General features: G+C 38.7%; 1 non-coding gene across 1 annotated transcript; it reads left to right on the top strand.

Annotated features, from left to right (window-relative positions):
* The first annotated feature begins 7,447 nt into the window (after positions 1-7,447).
* On the top strand, positions 7,448-7,553 carry LOC128294317 (small nucleolar RNA R71). The gene has a single exon (XR_008284630.1). It is a non-coding gene; the product is annotated as a small nucleolar RNA R71 (small nucleolar RNA).
* Positions 7,554-12,158: the final 4,605 nt, after the last annotated feature.

Here is a 12,158-nt window from a genome sequence, read left to right as displayed (position 1 = left end):
CCGAATGTGTAAGTGATGATAATAGGTAGTTTCGATTTGGTTTAATAATAACATGGTCTAATCTATAAGTGGTTGATTATAGGACAAATCGCATAGGAGATCTCGTCAAGGAATATCGCAAATCAAGTGTGTAACGAACCCTTTTTCATAGCTTAAAGTGATAAAATGCCGAAAAGCCGAAATGCCGAAATTCTGGCATTTCGAGGACGTGTGAACAAGCGAACACTCACTAGTTAGTTAGAATCAATGAGATGATGATTGGGAACAATGGAAACGGTAAGGACGTGATTTTGGCGTTCACGGTAAGTTGGGCCTCCAGGGGCTGAATTAGGGCCCAATAGGCTTTCGGGCCCATTTGGGTAAATTTGGTAGAAAATGGGAAATCTGTTAAATTGCATGATAAGACCTGTTAAAACCGTTATGGAATATAGGCTAAATGGGCCTAGATGATGAATCGGCTAAGTAGGCCTATTAGGGTTTTTTGGCCCAATAACTCGTTTTCACTAAAAATGGGCCGAATCACTGTTTGCACCCATGAATTGTTTGTAAATCAGTTAATGAACATGGAAACCCTAATTTTGGTAAAATTACAAGATTACCCTTATAATATGAAAATGACTGTTTTGCCCTAGGTAAAAATAACCATTATACCCCTAGGGTTTATATATGAACTTAATGCATGGGATTTTGATAAACATGATATGTATGATATGCACATGATATGTATGATATGCACATGACATGTATGATATGCACATGATATGTATGATATGCACACGAGATGTTCATAAATGCATTGGGTTGGGTTTTTTATATGAATGGAGGAAGTGAAAAAGGGCTTATGCCCCAGTTATTAAAGTGCTTATGCCCCAGTTATCAAAAGGGCTTATGCCCCAGTTATCAAAAGGGCTTATGCCCCAGTTATCAAAAGGGCTTACGCCCCAGTTATTAAAGGGCTTATGCCCCGATTATAAAAAGGGCTTTTGCCCGATTATTAAAAGAGGCTAGGCCTCATTATATGATAAATGACTAAGCTGCCAATGGAGAGTTATGGCGGGGTGGGTCGAGTTAATCCCCACATGGTGTGTTGGTTGGTACGGGTGGAGAGTAGCGGATGGTGGGTTGAGTAGTCTCCCCAGATGGGTTTGCATTCTTTCATTGACATTATATGTGATAGTGAAATGGGCCTATGGGCCATACCGTTTCCGTAAAGGCTTGCCCAAGAATATGAAATTTGAAAAGGCTTGCCCGGTGTTATGAAATATGAAATATGAAAAGGGCTATGGCCCAGTACATGTTTGAGATTGGATTTGGGCTTAGACCCAACAGGCTGTTATTGTTTTGGGCTCTAAAAGGGGCTTGTTGCACACTGAGTTTCCAAACTCACCCCTTTCCTTAACCTTGCGGTGAGCCTTGATGTGGGGACTTGGCGGAAGGATTGAGTAGCCAATGATCGCTTTTTGGCTTTTAAAAAGCGTTGGTTTTCATTAAATTTCCTTTAATTATTATTTATTTTTGGGTTGTAATAAGGCCATTTTAACTTTTTTTTTATGTCTTCTCGGGATTATTTTATTTTTAATAACTTCAAACCTGGTTGATAATTATTCAAATGGGCTAGACTTAGGACGTGTTTTCAAAACGATACTTGTTTTCAAAAGAGTTCAACACCACGATTAATTGATTTATCAAAGTCGTTCACTTAAACAAATTTAAACTCGATATAACAAAGTGTTGCTATGGTTGTGGGCATGTCTAGGATTGGATCCAATCAAAGAGCTTCGTACTTAAGCAGCCTTCATGGCTCACCTCCTCTGTCTCGGATACCTACCTGGTGCCCAGCTTCCATACACTTTGTTAACTCAACAAAATATATGGTTTTAAAACACTAAAACGGAACGTGGGTTTTCAACTCCAATGTGGCACGTCAGATTCGGCCATAACGTCTGGGCCGGGTTTGGGGTGTTACAATAGGGACTTAGTTATTAAATTATACTATGAATGTTATTTTATTTGTGAATTATTAGTAAGTTGTCTGATATGTCCGGTAATGTCTCGTAACTTTATTCTGACAATGGTTCTGGGTTAGAGGGTGTTATAATTGTTGGTATCAAAGCTAAGGTTTAGCCGATTCTTGGACTAAATCAAGCTCGAAAATGAGTCTAGAAGTACATGCCCCATTTAAGTTGAAACTGAGTCGGGTTTTTGGATGCTAATATATATATTTGATTTTCTTTTATAGATAAAATGTCTGATGAAAGAATGGATGATGTTGGACAGGAAATGTTGATCGCGTGATTCGTAACAAGTAATAAATATTTATAATGAAGACCAAACCTAGACTAACTATTATCGCGATGTAGGGAAGTGCACCTATCGAATAGTAGTATAGTTTTAGCAAGACCAGATTGTCGTACCCAAGGGAACCAAAAGTACTAGTAATGACTGTCTTTTTATTATCTAGCCTAAGAATAAAAGGGTTTGTTTTAATTAACTAATTATCTAAACTAAGAACGCATAGAGAAAAGAATTGGGGAATTGCTTTTGGGAAAATCGATTGACTTGAGACAATACCTAAGGAAAAATCAACCTAGACTTTACTTGTTATTCTGGCTCCGAATCGGACGATTTATTCATTCAACTTGTTCCGTAGAGATCCCTAAGTTATGTTATTATCCCTATTCATGACTAATAACGTCTAATCCTTAGATTGAATAACCGAGACTTTTCTCTAATTAACACTCTAGAGTTGCATTAACTCTATCTATAGATCCCCTTATTAGGTTTCACCCTAATCCGAAAAAATCTTGTCACCCTATTTCTAGGCGCGCAATCAACTCCGCTTAATTATGACAAAAGTACTCTTAGACAGGGTTTATTCCTCCTCTGAGTAAGAACATGTCTTGAATCAGTATACTAGGATATCAAAACAAGAATTAAGAACAAGTTAAATATTTATCTTACGGTACAGAAAATAATAACAAAGTTCGTCTTAGGTTTCATTCCCCTTAGGTATTTAGGGGTTTTAGCTCATAACTAAATAAGAAAACATCTCAGAAGAATAAAGAATACAAAACATAAAGAAAACCCAAAACTCCTGAAGGGAAATTAAGGAGAGATCTTCAGTATTGATGATGAATCCGCCTTCCGAGATGGATCAATCGGCTTCCTTGGAGTAATTTCTTACCCCCCCTTCTCCGTCTGCCCGTGTAAGGAGGTCTCGGCCGTGTTGATTTTGTACTTTGGACCATTTTCTCCATTTTTGGCCCATTTCTCGTTCCTTTCGCTCTCCCATGCTCTCCTAAGTATAAAACATGAAATTAAAGCATTAGGAGCATCGAATTCACAAATTCTAATGAGAAATCATCCATAAAATGCATTAAACATGAGGTAAAAATATGTATAATTTACGGTTTATCAAATACCCCCACACTTAAGCATTTACTTGTCCTCAAGCAAAATCCTCAACTCATAATCAAAATAAATTCTCCTCAACTAATAATTCTTATCGATAATATCTCAAAATAATCCATAGGTAATCATACATTGAGAATTCAACTAAAAGAACATAAAAGTTTCAAACATTCCTAGTTGAGTATTTAATCATGCAAACATAGGTGTTTCTCCGCATCTAAGTAATTACCTTTGATCCAGAATATCATAGAGTTTTACATCCTCACTAAAGATTCACTCGAATCACTCGAGGTGTTTAAGAACAATAAATGAAGCACTCAATAGTCAATAATGAAAAGTTATTACTATAGGCTTGCATGAAAATCAAATCTCCACCACAATAATTTAAGATGATACATCAATCAAAAGGTCTTTAGAGGGTTGTAGTGTGGCTTGGTTAGGGGGGTGTAGTCACAAGCTGAAATAAAGGGTTAGAATCGAGATTGAATTGAAAAATTGCCTAACTAGAAAAAGAGTTAATCTTCACTTGCGTACAATAGAGCTTCTGCTCAGAATATGGAATTACTAATATATATACATAGTTTTTTTTTTTAAGAACATGTTAAATAATAAAGACTAACTATTAAGAACAAAACATAGCTAAGCAATCCATTCAACTCAAATCACGACAAAAATAAGGATTAAATTAAGGGATTTCAACAATAATGGGTTAAGGGTTAATATTAAAGGTAATACAAGAAATGGCTTGTTAGGCTCAAGGGGGTTTACTAGGGGTTAATTGTGAAGGTAGGCTTTTCATGGCATGAGTGGGTTAATCCTAAATGCCTTAATCATTTTGACATATCAAATCAAATGGTGTGGCCTCGACATGCATAATCAAGCAAGTTCTAGAATAACAGTTCAATACTGAAGCACTCAAAGCAATAATAAAAGTGAGCATGCAAGAATTAATAGATGCTCAAAAGGCTGGAAAATCTCACAAAAATTATGGCTTTTTGATGTTAAAAACTTGTGAATTCCATTTCAGAGTAATACCTAAACTTTGAGGAAACAGCCTAAGATTTTGAATTCTTAAAAATCAACTCATCATGCTTGATTCTCTAATGTCTTAAAGTTTAAACAATCAATGCATAAATTTCCTATGTTTTAATTCAAGATAAGTCAATCAAAATCATAAATCAATCAAAATTTATCCTAAATATGATATGAGAGCTTTTTAAGAGAACAAGGCAATCATTTAGGGATTTTTTTGATAATAAATAAATACCCCCACACTTAAGATGTACATTGCCCTCAATGTAAAAAGATAGATATTATAATATAAAAATAAGATATAGGGAGAAGTGAAACTTCCTGTATGATGAATGGATGGTATACTTGGATTGGTGAGATCGAGTATTAGAGATAACTCTGGATGGCAAGCTTGACTCTGAAGGTAAGCCGTTTTTTTTTTAAAAGGAAAATAAATGAATCTTAGAAATGAATGAATCTTAAAAACTTAATAAAAGAAAAATAAAATAAAATAATTATTCTAATTTTTCAAGTGGCACGGTCGGTGCACACGCCCCTATGTGCCATGGCTGGGTCGTGTTTGTCGCGAATTAAGATGTTGCCACCCGGTCTTCTCGGACGCCCGTGTATATAGGCTGTGTGGCTACATGATCGTGTCGTACGGCCGTGTCTGGCGTGGTTCGCTTCTCCTACGCCCATGTGTACAAGCCCCATGCCCGTGTTAATTTAACAGGTTCGCCCACGGTTCTTCAACACGGGAGTGTCGCACGCCCGTGTTGTTTTGGCAGGCTCGACCATGGCCATATTGCACGGCCGTGGCATTTAATCGTAGCCCGTGTTGGGGAAATCTTTTGCCCTATTTTCACACGGCCTTAAGCACGCCGGTGTGCTTGGCCGTGTCTCTGTGGAAACACCTGTATTCAACATTTCTGTTAAAAAGTTAGGAGTTAAATACCAAAATTGAAAGAGATTAATATTGTTAGTGCTCAGGTTGCCTCCCGAGAAGCACTTATTTATAGTCTAAGCTCGACTTACCTCTCCCGTGAATGGTCATGGTGGTTTAAGGAGTTTATACTCCTCATTCATGCTATCAATCTCATCAAAATAGGGTTTTAATCAGGTGTTGTTTACCTCAAAAGTGCCGAACTTGGAGTGACTCACCTTCACCGTACCGAATGGAAAAACACTGAGTACTGTAAGAGAGATTTCCTCATTCGGCGTGGTGGTGACAATGTAAGGATCTGCGGCATATAATAAGACCTTATCACCAACCATAAGTTGATTTGGAGAGGTATCGGGCTCGTTTTGGCATAGTTTCGATTTGTCGGGTGTTCTTGGTTTGTGTGTCCACCATTCATCGAGTTCCTCGATTTGTAGTCTTCGATCTTCATGAACAGGTCCTCTACTATTGGTTGAGAACGACTCGTGTGCTTCCTTCAGACTCATTTTCTGCAAAGTAGGTTGCACCATATTGTTAGGTTTAGTAGAATGGTTTAAATGATCACCTTCAATTCTTGATGTCTTTCCAGAATTGTGAGCTTGAAGGGTGATTGTTTCGTCTCCCACCCGGAGTGTGAGTTCACCTGTGCCAACATCAATGATGGTTTTAGCAGTTGCTAAAAGGGCCTTCCTTGAATTAAGGGAGTGTTGCTATCCTCTTCTATGTCTAGAACAATAAAGTCAACGGGAAGTATAAATTTATCAATTTTAACTAGCACATCTTCAATAATACCTCTAGGGAATCTTATAGTTTTATCTGCTAGTTGAATGGTCATCTTAGTCTGTTTGGGTTTCCCGAGACCTAGTTGCTTAAACATTTTGTAAGGCATGACATTGATACTAGCCCCTAGATCAGCTAATGCATGATTAACATCTAAACTACCAATTAAGCAAGGAATAGTAAAACTCCCTAGATCTTTTAGTTTGTTGGGTAGTTTATTTTGGAGAATGGCCGAGCAAATTGCGTTTAGCTCCACATGCGACCCCTCGTCCAACTTTCGCTTATTTGCTAAAAGCTCCTTTAAAATTTTCATTGCATTTGGCATCTGTGATAGAGCTTCAATAAACGGTAAGTTAATATGTAATTTTTTTAAGAGTTTAAGAAATTTACCAAATTGTTCATCTGAGCAGTCTTTCCTTGTCACGTTGGGGTATGGCACACGCGGTTTATATTCGACAGGCACTGGTTTGTTTTTATTAAAATCTACCTCACCTTGACCTTTGCTTACCACAGTTTCGTGCCTCGGTTCTGGTTCAGGCTCAACGACTCCTTCATCATCTTGAATATTAATTGCATTGCGCTGTTCCCTTGGGTTAGGTTCGATATTACTTGGCAAACTACCTTGTGGGCGTTCAGAGATTAGTTTGGAAAGCTGGTTTATCTGAGTCTCGAGTCCTTGGATTGACGCTTGTTAATTCTTAAGTGTTGTATCGGTGTTCTGAAAACGGGTTTCTAACATTGATATGAACTTTGAGAGCATTTCTTCAAGATTTGGCTTATTTTCCTGTTGGTAGGGTGGTTGTTGGTAGCTCGGAGGATGTTGTGGTCTTTGATTTCCTTGACCGCCCCACGAGAAATTGGGGTGGTTCCTCCAACCTGCATTGTAAGTGCTACTGTATGGATTGTTTTGAGGTCGAGGATTATTACCCATGTATTTTGTTGCTCGTTATCCGTGTTGTAGCCATAAAGTTGGTATTCCGAATGGTTTGTTCCACCGCTACTTGCTTCGCACTGCATTACTGGGTGAACCTGTGAAGAATTAAGAAAACCATCAATCTTTTTATTTAAGAGTTCTACCTGATTAGAGAGTATGGTGACCGAATCGACGTTATAAACGCCGGCTGTTTTCGTTGGCTTTGTCCTCATTACTTGCCACTGATTGTTATTCAGTGACATCTCCTCAATAAACTTATGGCATCTTCTGGTGTTTTATTATTGATGGTTCCACCCGCCACTGCGTCCACCATTTGTCGAGTCGAAGGATTCAAACCATTGTGAAATGTTTGTACTTGGAGCCAAAGCGGTAACCCATGGTGAGGGCACCTTCTCAAAAGGTCCTTGTATCTCTCCCATGCATCGTAGAGTGTTTCTAATCCATCTGCACAAAAGAAGAGATATCATTACATAATTTAGCCGTTTTAGCTGGCAGAAAAGATTTTAGTAAAAATTTTTCAGTCATTTGTTCCCAAATAGTAATTGACCCTCGTGGTAACAAGTTCAACCACTGTTTAGCTTTGTTCCTAAATGAAAAGGGAAACAACCGAAGACATATGCCATCATCAAAAACACCATTGATTTTAAATGTATTGCAAAATTCCAAAAACTTTGCTAAGTAAGCGTTAGGATCTTTATCCTGTAAACCATCAAACTGAACAAATTGTTCTATCATCTGAATAGTGTTAGATTTTAATTCAAAATTATTTGCAGCTACAGCTGGACTAACTATGCTAGATTCAGTTCCTGTTAAAGAAGGTTTAGCATAATCATACATAGTATGTGTGACAGCCCAAAATTGACCCTAGTTGGAATGTGGTTTCGGGACCACAAAACTGAGGCATAAAAATAATTTAATATTTATTTTATTGCCTATAATGTGTGTTAACTCATGTGTGACATTTTTGATGTTTTGATTTAGAGTTATAAATGTGAATTTCACTAGAAAGGACCTAGTAGTAAACTTTGAAAGTATGATGGGGAAGTGTGTGATGACTAATTAAATCATGCATGCAAAACAATGGACTTGCATGTCAAATTCCCCCCCCAATAGCTAGTGGCCGGCCATGACAAGGAATCATGGGCAAAAATCATGTCATGAAACATGTTTGGTAAGTGGGTTATGTTGGAATAAATAAAATAAGGAGTATGGAATAAAAAAAAATTGTGTGTGTGAAGGCTTCTCTCCCTCCCCATTGCCGTGTAGGTAGGAAAGAAAACAAAAAATTTTGTTCATCCATTTTCACTCTCTTTTTGGCCGAAAATACTAAGGATAAGGAAGGAGTTTTGCTTCATGCTTGGTTTGGAAGAGGATTAGGAAGGGTTTGGCTATACTTGCATCAAGATTAAGGTATGTTTGATGTTGTGCCATGAGATTCATGCATGTTTTTGGTTGCTAACTTGATGTTCTTATTAGCCCATGGTTCAAATCTTTGTTATATCATGGGGATGGTATTTGGCCAAGGTGGATTTTGAGTTAATGCCATTGCATGTTAAATATGAAGCTTGATGATGATACATGTGATGGTGGATTGAGGACTCTTAGATTTTCTTTAAGCATTTTTGAATGAGATACTAAGTTCTTTGTGTAATCATGACCAAAATTATGGTGTCGTGATGTGTTTGGCCATGGTACATCCATAAGTGTGATTTATGCTCATTGCATGCAAAGTAAGATTTGTGTTTCGAAATCATGTTCATGTTTAGTTACAATCAACTTGAGATTCGGCTCTAGCATATATATATGTATATATGTTTGAGCATGATGTATTGGTATGACATATATATACTATCCCAAGGTATATACTTACTTATGATGATGTTTGGTCATGAAGGAAATGATAGATGTGTATTGAGTTACAATATGGAATGCATTAGTTAGTAAAATGTATGCTGTTTTTGTGTGGTAATAAGTGTATAATTGGCCTCAACATGGACATGCATATTCGGCCACATGAGGGAAATTGGTGTGCATGCATTCGGTTAGAGGCAAGCATATTGATGCCTATTCTTGGCTTAGAAAATTCGCTAAGAGGAATATTAACTAATGTGTTGAGGTCGATTCATGATTTCATACATATGCGACTTTGATGCCTAATGAGTATATATATTGGCTAAGTACCTTGAATTCCTCTTCGATGCTCAAATGATTAAATCAATTTATTTGTCAAATTAAGCTCAAGAGCAAAAGGAGCTAAATCCGATAAAGGGAAGGAAAAAGTAGTCGAGTAGCCGTTAAATCGCTCGACAACATCCAAGGTAAGTTCTTGAGTAATAGAGCTTAAATTCTGAATTGATTAGATCATGTTTAAAGTAAATCAAAATCATGCTCCTTGTGTGTGGCTATTGAGCCGAAATTGCAAGTGTGAAAGTGCCTTGTGTTTGAGTTTTGCTAATGAAAGTGAAATACGAATGTGTCATGATTTATTGATAATTGTGCTCGGTTATTCGAATGATGTCCGGGCTAAGTCCCGAAGGCTTTGTGCTAAGTGACTATATGCGGACTAGGATCCGAAGGCATTCGTGCGAGATAATAAATCGGGCTAAGCCGAAGGCATTTGTGCAAGTTACTAAACCCGGGTTAAGTCCCGAAGGCATTCGTGCGAAGTCACTATAACCGGGTCATTCCGAAGGCATTTGAGCGAGTCGTTATATCCGGTTAAATTCAAGGTACGTGATTCGAGAATAAGCAATCTTGCTGTAAAATTTCGTTAATACGCTTGAAAATTCCAGCAATGAGGTATGTTCGTATGTGCTTGAATTAGTTGATTCCTTGAATAATATTCGCTCGATCGAGTAATGGGTTTCGGTATTTGGCTCAGATGATCCCTTATGTATGAACATAGGGGTTGGAATGTGAAATGAGTATGATATTGAGAATTTGTGCATATGAAATTATCCGTTAGCTTTATGAATGCTATGCTTTTGTTGTCTTGGAATCTCTTGCTCAAACTTACTAAGCATAAATTGCTTACTCCGTTTTCTCTGTTTCTCTGTTTTATAGATTTTTCTCGTTAGTTATCGGATTCGGGATCATCGAAGTCGAAGTCATCCACACTATCAAAGCCCCCATTTTGGTACAATTTTGGTTGAACTTTGAATGGCATGTATAGGACTACCTTTTTGTTGTAGGTCATGTACCTTTTGGTTTGTGTAAACTTGGATAGCCATGCGAAAATGGCTCATATACGTTTTTAGCATAGTACTATAATCGTTTGTATGTTGATCATTATGAGGTATGATATTGTTTTGAAACGGTTAGCCATTGGAATGGTTAATCATGATCACTCTTTGATGTGGGCCGGTCTAGAGGCGCTTTGGGCCTTTTTAGACGAGATCGTGATCGACCCCCTGTGGGTACACGAGGCACTTCGGTCGCCAGTGTTGGGAATGAACGTCGAGACTGAACGGAGTGTCAGCACTGTGGCAAATGGCATTCTGGAAGCTGTAGGTTCCGTGACCGCTCCTGCTACAAGTGCGGATCGATCGACCACTTTATTAAAGATTGCCCGAGGTTGCCTGAATAGAATACAAATCAGAGTGGGAAACCGGGTGCTACCACTGCTCGAGGTAGACCATCTAGAAATACGGGCAATGCTAGTGGTGGTTAGAGAGGATCTAGAGATGCTACGACCAGATCCGAGGCTCGCGCTCCTGCTAGGGCTTATGCTATACGCGCACGCGAGGATGCTTCCTCGCCAGATGTTATTACCGGTACTTTCACTCTCTTTGATACTAATGTGATTGCTTTAATTGACCCTGGTTCTACACACTCTTATATATGCAAAACCTTAGCATCCAGTAAGACTTTACCTATTGAGTCTACTGAGTTCGTAATTCGGGTGTCAAATCCCTTGGGTTATTACGTACTGGTCGACAAAGTGTGTAAGAAATGTCCCCTAGTAATTCGAGGTTCCTGTTTTCCGACGGACTTGATGCTTTTGCCATTCGATGAATTTGATGTTATTCTTGGGTTGGATTGGTTGACCGTGCATGATGCGGTTGTGAATTGCAAAAGCAAGACTATTGATTTGAGGTGCACAAATAACGAGATGATCCGAGTTGAGTCTACGGACTTAAAGGGGTTGCCAGCTGTAATATCATCAATGTTAGCCCAAAAATATGTAAGAAAGGGGTGCGAAGCATACCTTGCGTATGTACTTGATGATAAGGAGTTAGAAATAAAACCCGAATCTGTGCTGGTGGTTTGTGAATACCCGGATGTTTTTCCCGAAGAATTACCGGGTTTGCCACTGTTCGGAGATAGAGTTTGGTATTGAGCTTGTACAGGACCACACCGATTTCGATAGCTCCGTATCGTATGGCACCAACGGAATTAAAGGAGTTGAAAGCTCGGTTGCAAGAGTTGGTGGATAGAGGTTTTGCTCGCCCGAGTTTTTCACCTTGGGTGCACCGGTGTTGTTTGTGAAAAGAAGGACGGAACCATGAGGTTGTGCATCGACTATCGTCGACTTAATAAAGTGACAATAAAGAACAAATATCCGTTATCACAGATCGATGATTTGTTCGATCAACTGAAGGAGCCTCGGTGTTCTCAAAAATAGATTTGAGATCGGGCTATTATCGATTCATGAATCCGAGATTCGGATATACCCAAACCGCCTTGAGCGAGATATGGTCACTACGAGTTCTTAGTGATGCCGTTTGGGCTCACCAATGCCCTACGGTATTTATGGGTTTGATGAATCGGATCTTCGGACCGTATTTGGATCGATTCATAGTTGTGTTCATTGACGACATCTTGGTCTATTCAAGAGATGAGACCGAACATGCGAGCACCGAGAGTAGTGTTGCAAGTTTTACGGGACAAGCGGTTATACGCTAAGTTCAGCAAGTGTGAGTTCGGTTAAGAGAGGTTAGCTTCTTGGGTCATGTGGTATCTCAGATCGGGTATTCGAGTGACCCGAGTAAAATTTCAGCCATACTTAACCGGAAGCCTCCGAGGAATATTACCGAGGTTCGGAGCTTTTGGGGCTTGCTTGGGTTACTACCGACGGTTTGT

The sequence above is a fragment of the Gossypium arboreum genome, chromosome 6, assembly GCF_025698485.1.
Source record: "Gossypium arboreum isolate Shixiya-1 chromosome 6, ASM2569848v2, whole genome shotgun sequence".
In the NCBI taxonomy this organism is placed as follows: Eukaryota; Viridiplantae; Streptophyta; class Magnoliopsida; order Malvales; family Malvaceae; genus Gossypium; species Gossypium arboreum.
The sequence above is the reverse complement of the archived record's forward strand: the minus strand, read 5'-3'. Positions and strand labels throughout refer to the sequence as shown.